The sequence below is a fragment of the Hyaena hyaena genome, unplaced genomic scaffold, assembly GCF_003009895.1.
Source record: "Hyaena hyaena isolate Hyena2069 unplaced genomic scaffold, ASM300989v1 scaffold_938, whole genome shotgun sequence".
Classification (NCBI taxonomy): domain Eukaryota; kingdom Metazoa; phylum Chordata; class Mammalia; order Carnivora; family Hyaenidae; genus Hyaena; species Hyaena hyaena.
The window spans coordinates 393,562-402,363 of NW_024081570.1; positions in this window are offsets into that span (position 1 = coordinate 393,562).

Below are 8,802 nucleotides of genomic sequence, written 5' to 3' on the forward strand. Positions count from 1 at the left end.
ATACTTAACAAATGATACCCTGAGACATTACTTTTGGCCTATGGGCAGCATGAAGAAATGACTGAGACACTAAGAATGCTACGAACTGGAAAGCTGGAGACTCCTTACCTTCGGCCTATTGCATAAGGCCCTCTTACTTAGCTGCCTCCACTTTAACATACAATTTTTTTCACTCCATGGAAGGTCTGGGAAGGTCATCAGATCTTTATTCCTTATCATGAAACTTTCCCTCCGCCAAAATTACCTTTCTTAGTTCCTTTCCCTCCCACTTCTCTCCATAGTTCAGCATAAAGAGATTCCCCTGACTGGGTGCTTTTTGCCCCAGGTACGATATATATGCCCCTGTATCCACAGAGTGTATGTGCACAGCTTGTGTGTGCCACTCTTTGGGCAGAACCCCCAGTGGTGATTTACTTCTTTGTCTGTCATGCTGGCCGATGATTTCCATGAGCTTCATGATCACTGACATTTTGTTTGCTTCGATCTTGTTGGTGTTTTTATTGGGATCATATTAATTTAACTTAACAGTTAATCAGCATGAATGCCTAGCATGGTATAGTGTCTCTAAAAACTGTGAGTGAGTGAATCAAAGGATGAAGTTGAATGTAATAATTAATGTAAGGTTCTAAGAATTAGGCTTTACTCTTTTTTTTTTTGTTTATCAACATTTTATGTCATGGTACCTTTGTGTATTCCAGAGAGCTTTGCATACATCACCCTCTCTGTCTAGAAATATCTTCCCTCCCCTGTCACCTGGGTCATTTTCTTTCCTTGTCCTTTGGATCTCAGCTATGTGTTTTCATGCATTTATATATGCATGACTATTTGCATATTTTCTTCTTTCTCCAAGATAATAAGCTTCATGAGGGTAAAGACAAGGTCAGTCTTGTTCACCACTAACATACACAATTGAGCATATTGCCTAACACAAAGCAAGAACTTAGCAAATATTTGCGGATGAGTGTGGATGAATAAAAGAATGATTAATCTATGAAAGCTAAATTTGTGTGTATCAAGACTCAATGACTATTCTAAAGAGACAGTGAGATGCAGTTTTCCCTACAGAAAATAGGAAATTTTCCTGTTTTGTGAAAACAGAAGGCACCTAAGTAAGGGAAGACAGCGATTAGAATTTTAATCTTGAGTTGGAAAGCAATCAGAAACTCTTTTCAGTTTCTGAAAAAGAATCCAGGGGTCAGATGATCAAAATAGGTGTATACAATATACAAAATTCTGTTTATTTAACCACTTGTAGTATTTCAATTCAAAATGAATTCCTCTGCCATTGAAAAGTTATCATGTTTTCATTCACTGGAAAGGGACAAAGTTAGGTAAATGACAATGCCATGCCTTTGTTCATTACTTGGTTAGAAACCCTCAGACTTAAATGCTCCTCAGTGCAAACTCTCACTGAATAATCATGAAGTGCATTGTTTTACAACATGCCACTCAATGAAATTGCAGCACATTTGGCACTACTGAGCATTTTAGGATGAGGAGAAAGAAAACAACAAAAAAGCGCATAAAATAAATTGTGGCCTCTATAACCCTTAATAAAAGGACTTTGGAGTAAAATGACATGTTCCACCAACCTCAGAGAAAATAACAAATATTTGGATTTTCACATAATTTTCTTGTTTTCAGTGATGTTTTATTAACATTCATTTCTTCTCCCTCCCTTCCTCCTGTCTTATTTTTTTTTCTCTCCATCTTCATTTCCAAGTGAAGAGCTTTTAAAAAAAGAAAGTACTAACTTATTTTATTTTCAAATTTAAGAGTTGATTCCTAGGCATCAAGATACTATTCTAAATTTTTAAACTGAGAAAGTTCCAGGTAACAACCTAAGAAATACAACTACCCACCACACAGTTAATTAAATGTATCTGAGTTGCTACTATTTGAGGTTGATAAGCCTCAAATATGAATTCTGCAGCTCAAAGCAGGAAGTTATATTAAGAAGACAGTAGAAAGAAAAAATAATTAGCTAGTCTTTTGTAAAAGGTGTCTCTGTAGCCCTGACTAATTTTGTCAGTCAGCCTGTTTATTTCAAGATTCAGTCATTTGAGGTGTTTACTATTAATACGTAGATTTTTTCAGTTTTTATTTTTTAAAAAATGTTTGTATGTTTATTTATTTTTATTCTACAAAGTAGAAATGGGGTAGGGGCAGAGAGAGAGGGAGACACAGAATCTGAAGCAGGCTCCAGGCTCTGAGCTGTCAGTGCCTGATGTGGGGCTCAAAGTCACGGACTGTGAGATAATGACCTAAGCTGAAGTCGACTGCTTAACTGACTGAGCCACCTAGGTGCCCCTATAGGTAGGTTTTAGGTACCACTTAACCAGAGACTAATGTAAAGATTATTTTAGTGCATATATTTCTGTGAATTAATTTTGAATAGATATACTAGGCTTCTGTTTTATTTACTTATGTTTATGGATATTTTTAATGAAATTTCATATATATAAGCATATTATAAAAAGCATATATATTATAATAAGATTTTATAATATTTGGTTTTATAAAATATTATAACAGTTTATATTATAAAAGCATATATATATGCTTATATATTGCATATATGCATATATATATACATATATATATATACATATATATATATATAGAAGTTTATTACAAATCAGGGTATTTAAGATTGTACAGAAGGAGCATCTAGTTCAGTCCTTTAGCAGTCAGGATGGCCCAGGTCATGGTGAAGTGACTCCACCATTTCAGTGACTCATAACCACAGATGTTTAGTGCTCATTCAGATTGCATGTCCATCATGGGCAGCTGTAGCCCTACTTAAACATCACCTTCCTTCTGGGACTAAGCTGACAGGTGTGCCTCTTGCTAGAATATTGCTGGTCACAGCAGCAGAAGTGAAAGAGAGAAAGCAGTTCTAAAATCTTCTGCACATTACTTACTCTCACATTTTACTAACTAGAAAAAGTTTTGAGTATACCCACATTTAATAAGACAGGGAAACAAGGAAGTATAATCATCCCTTGGAGAAAAGGTACCAAATATTTGTGAATAGTCTACCATTCACTTCTTCATTTTCTTGGATTATGAACACATCATCAGAAGAATTAAGCAACTTGGCCTAGGAGCTGAGATTAGAACCAGATTCCTGTCCGCCACCCCCACCCCCGCCCAGTACCTCTGTGTGCAAACTTGTGGACAGGTTGTTGTATTCACAGAATCACAAGAGAAGGATGCCTTCTATAGAGGTTGTCTACTCACCAGAGCCTGTCTCAACTTGTGTGATCACTTTGACATAGATCTGTAGGCCCAACATTTGCTTTTGTTACAATATTCTGTATCAGTCCAGAATTAATCATGGAATCAGAGCCATTATAAATTTTGGTATAAGGGGTTTATTATAGGAATTAGAACTTAAACCATATGGGAGGGGCTGGTCAAATGAAGGTCAGGTGGGAAAGTTGGAGGTTAGAGGAGTCACAAACCAGTTACTATATAAGCTGAGCAAATCCAGTCACCAAAATTGGATGGTAAAGAGATTTGTGAGAATTGAATGGAAATCTCAGCTTCTGTGTAGTTATCACCCCTGTAGGAACACCATTAAGCATCTGTGGCTTGCCTGAGGCAGTAGTCAGTCAATAGGCTCAGAAACTGGTAGAGGAGAGTAAGAACAAACCTGCAACTCATAGAACCGTATGTGAGAGATTATAACTGCATCTAACTATTACAACTTTCAGAGTGGAATGGCTGCTACTTTGCTTCTGCCTTTAAAATCTAACTGGGAAATCTAAATCATATGGGGCAGGGATTCTAGAAACAAAATAGTTCCAACTTAACCAGGCAGACACAGAGCAACCTTTCACACATTCCAAGTTTGAAGAGGCATAAACAGACTCATGCCAACCCACATGTATTGGTTTCCTCCTCTTGCTGTGATAAATTACTACAAACTTAGTGGCTTACACTCACACAGATTTATTATCTTACAAAACTAGAATTTAGAGATCCAAAATCAGTCTTTCTAAGCTATGGTCAAAGTGTTGGCAGGGCTCTGTTCCTTTTGGAAGCTCTAGGGGAGAATCTGTCATTTGCTTTTAGAGGTCACATTACTATAACTTCTGTTCCTGGCATCACATCTCTCAATCTGACTCTCCTGCTTTCCTCTTTTCCCTTAAGACCCAGGAAACATCCTCACCCCCATGTCAAAACCATTAACTTAATCACATCAGCAATGTCCTTTTGCCATGTAAGGTAACATATTCACAGGTTCTGGAGATTGAATGTGGACTTGGAAGGCCAGTATTTTGTCTACCATACTGACTCATATAATCCTGATGATCTATAGCTAGGGTTGGCAAACTAATAGCTTGTGGGCCAAAGCTGGCCCATTGTCTGTTTGTGTAAATAAAATTTTGTTGGAAAACAGTCATGCCCATTTGTTATGTATTGTCTTTGGCTGGTTTTGCACTATGATAGCAAAACTGAGTAGTTAGACCAGGAGGTTGGTTTGTTGATGTACAATAACAAAGTTGGGCATATAGCAGCCCCAGGAACTTCAGATTTGTGAGGTAATGTATTGTCTCCCTATGTTAAATCTATGTGCAAAGCTAAATTATAAGATTAACCCCAACGGGAACAACTCACACCATTTGTAAGACAATGAAAATTAGCATAACTAGTTATGAGCATGGAATCTACCACCTGCACCATAACCATGGGCCTCCCACCTGGGCTGGATACTCATGGCCATGGGCGAGAAATTTCTTCCCCTGAGACACAACTGTAGACAACTGTAGAAAACCGACACAGACTCACTCTCCAGATTCCCTTCTCTATGATAAAGGTCACAATCTTTTCCCATGGAGTAAAAAGAGAATTAATGAGGCTACATCCACAGACTCTTCACCATGATTAGAATTTCAGTAGTACCTCAAATTGCTCAGATGCCTAGGCAAAGACTATAGTTTAATGTGGATTGTTTTATCAAGGGCTGATTTTATTTATTCATGTTCATTTTATGTAACTTTATTTTAAAAAGTAACCTTATCTTCAAATGTTATAGATTACTCTGCCCACATCTTTGTATCACCTGCAGATGCATTTTCCTTGATGTAACTTATGATATTTTAATGTTTTCCTTTCAATCATGCTTCCATTCAGTTATTTCCAACATGGAGGAACACTTATCTTAAAAGTCTCTTCCACTTGCAAGGAAATGAAGCCCTTAATGAAACCTTCAGTGCATGGTTTTAAAATGGTTAGTGGTTTATCTCTGTGCCTTGTGAGGCAAAAGAAGGGAATTTTACCAGGTTAAGAGGTAATTGATTAAGTTTTCCCTTCAGTTCAAAAAAATTTGTAAATGGTACAAATTCCATTAACTATCTCCAGGACTTTTTATCATAAAGGAAAATCAAGATGTGTCAGCCAAAATGATTAACTTGGTGGGTGTTCAAATAAATGCAAACAGATGTTTTGAAATGTTGATTGCCTTCAGTCTGGTGATCTTTTGTTGTTTAGCAGCACAGTAGGGGAGAGTGCATCTATAGTGTAAACTGCCTGGCTTTGAATCTCACTTCTCTTTTTGCTGTGTCACATCCTCAAGATGGTCCGAATTCTGAGCCTCAGTCTTCTCATCTGTAGAGCAGGGACATAAATAGTTCTTCCCTCGAGTACAATCTAATGCATTTGTTCACACATGTCAAGGATTTATAATAGTACTTGTTAATATGTTCATTAATTAGTTCTTTCATTCACCTAATGAATAAGGTGCTAATTACTCCATACACGCAAGCATCACAGTAGTTCTGTGAGATTGGTATAGTTATCTTTTTTTTTTTTTTTTAACAGAAAAAGAAATTGGGGCATCTGGGTGGTGCAGTCAGTTAAGGCTCTGACTTCAGCTCAGGTCATAATCTCACAGTTCGTGAGTTTGAGCCCCACATTGGGCTGTGTGCTGACAACTCAGAGCCTGGAGCCTGCTTCAGATTCTGTATCTCCTTCTATCTTTGCCTTTCCCTGCTGGCTCACCCTCTCTTTCTCTGTCTCTCTTAAAAAATAAATATACATTAATGTTTTATAAAAAAAAAAAAGAAATTGAGGGTCAGAGAAGCTCAGTAATTTCCTGATGGTTAGAAGTCCAGAAAACTACAGAGCTAGAGGTAGAATTCAGTTCTGTCTGATTACAAACACCAAGCCTGTAGATTAACCCACCATTTGTAAAACATGAATTTCTTGTATCATGAACCATTTAAGACCAAGGAGTAGCATTCTTTAGCAATTCTGAAGGTAGTAACTGAGTGAACAAAATATGGGAGTACCTCACCAACTGAAGCCCCTTGGAATATATTGTCCAAACAGTCTAGTTTTCCAGAAAGCTTCAGCTATTTGCTAAAACCTTAAAATATTATTTAATTTAGAAAGCACTCTCTGTAAAATATACATTTCCCTGTCTTCTTAAACAGATTATATTGAACATAATTTAAGAATATATTGACATATAATTATGAACTTCATTTTTATCCTCTGTTCTAATATAGGAATATTCTGAGAATTTTTTGAAATAAAGAGGGATATTATTGACTTAGACTGGGATGCATGTTTTAATTCCTGTGCCCGATTTGTAAAGTTTTAGATGTTTTCTGTCCTAGTGATTGCTACTTGTCAGTGTGCCTGCTTGTATTGTCAATCTTTCAAAAGTCCACCAGAAAAATCTGTTAATCAGGCAAAGCTGGGTTTATTAAAACTTATTGTAAGATGACAAATCATCATCTTGATGGTCTTGAGAGTGTTTCAAAATGAGGAAATTTGGGTAGAGTATTTATAATGTAGAATATGATCTGGATGATGGTATGAACTGGGTGATTTTAAAGGGGGCATTACAAGGCAGAGAAGTGGCTAGAATTTGGTAGACTTTAATGCCATAAAAGCTCTGGAATGGTGGGCAGAGCCAAATGAGAGATCTAAAGCAAGCCTTGATGATTAAGCTGCTGGTATTAATAAGCAAATTATTTCAGTTGGTTCATAGTTGTATTTTATAAGAACATGTATCTCCTGGAGTAAGAACTAAGATATTTTTGCCTGGTTCCAATATTGAAATAGCGAAATATGTTTGATCCAGGGTTGTATAGTACAGGACAAGAAGATATATTGATTTGGTTTCTCTTGCATCTATCATTTTGTACTTCCATATGCCATGGAACTAGAAACTAAATAACTAGAATTGTGAGTCAACAGTCACTAAGTAGAAGCCTTAGAAACTGACTCATGCCCATGTGTTTTGTGCTTAGGCAGAAGCCTATTTTTTTCTTGTTTAATTCCTGGATGGCTCCCTGATGTCATGTAACCAACATTGTTGACTAACTGAGGACACATTAGTTATCTATTGCTATATTATGAATGATGGCTATGTAAGTTCTAGTAGAAAATAAATTAATAATTCTACAAAAGCATTTGTTTTTTTCCCCTTCCAATAATGCTTTATTGTCTTATGTTGAGTTTTTCTCAGCTTTTAGTGTCCTTTTCTTTTGTGTTTGAAAATTTATAAAATGATGCTGTTTATTTTATTTATTTTTAATTTTTTATTTCTTTATTTTATTTAGAGAGAAAGTGTGTGTGTGAACAGGGGAGAGGCAGAGAGAGAAGGAGACACAGAATATGAAGCATGCTCCAGGCTGGCTCTGAGCTATCAGCACAGAGCTCAAAATAGGGCTTGAACCCTCAGACTGTGAGATCATGACCTAAGCTGAAGTCAGATGCTTAACATAATGAGCTACCCAGGTGCCCCAAAGTAATGCTGTTTATGTGGAATTTTTTTTTGTATATGAAATTAGAATATCTGGGGATTTTATCCATACTTTTTAAAAAATTATTCTAGAGCCCTTGAGCTACATTATTGAGGTAAGCAATCTGAGACATTGGGATTTGGTGTAGAATGAATGGAAGATAAAGTTATTGAGCAAGTCCAAAATACATAATTAATACCAAAAATTAAATGCATATTGGGTTTTACCTCTAGTGATTGTAAAATAATAAAAATGATTAAAAGTCTTAATTGTGTAGAGGCAAATTGGGAAAAAATGAATTTGACTCATTACTTAAAACTTTTAGCTATTCATAGTAATTTAAGCCAACTGAAAAATAAAATACATGTTCTGGCCAGCAAAAGTCCTTTCTAAGAATTACATCTGGTAAGAGGCATAAGATGGAAACTGATTAAACAAGGTTTTTGAAGTCCTGTTAACCATGGAGCATTTCAGTGAAGCATATGGACATTGTAGACTTGGGTTATTTTGAAATGACAGATATTCTTTAACAATATATGAGGCTTACTTTGGTTACTGCAGTCAATGGCTGTTTTTCTCTTCTTTCCTTCTTTTTTTAAGTCATATATTCAGTACTATAATTTGTTGGCATCTGGCCCAGAAAAGAAGCTTATTTTCAGAAAAAATAAAAATAAAAATAAGAAGTTCTTTGGTAGCTCTATATACAAAGAAGCAATTTCAAATTTTATTATGTAATTAATAGGTTGTATGCAGGGAGAATCTGTGGAAACCATATTATAGATGATGATGTGAATTCTTTCCTTTCTCTTAATTTTTCTATTCTTGACTAGAATGTATACATTCACACATACACACACACACACACACACACACACACACGTTATTAAATATAGAGAACAAAAAGAAAACCTGCCTGTACATCTGAATCTTCCTTAAGATGTACATATATGTAAAATACAAGATGAGACTGGTTAAGATCCATTTTGTGTTAGGTAGCATGAATTAAAATAAAACTTTAAAGTTAGTAACATAGGTGTCA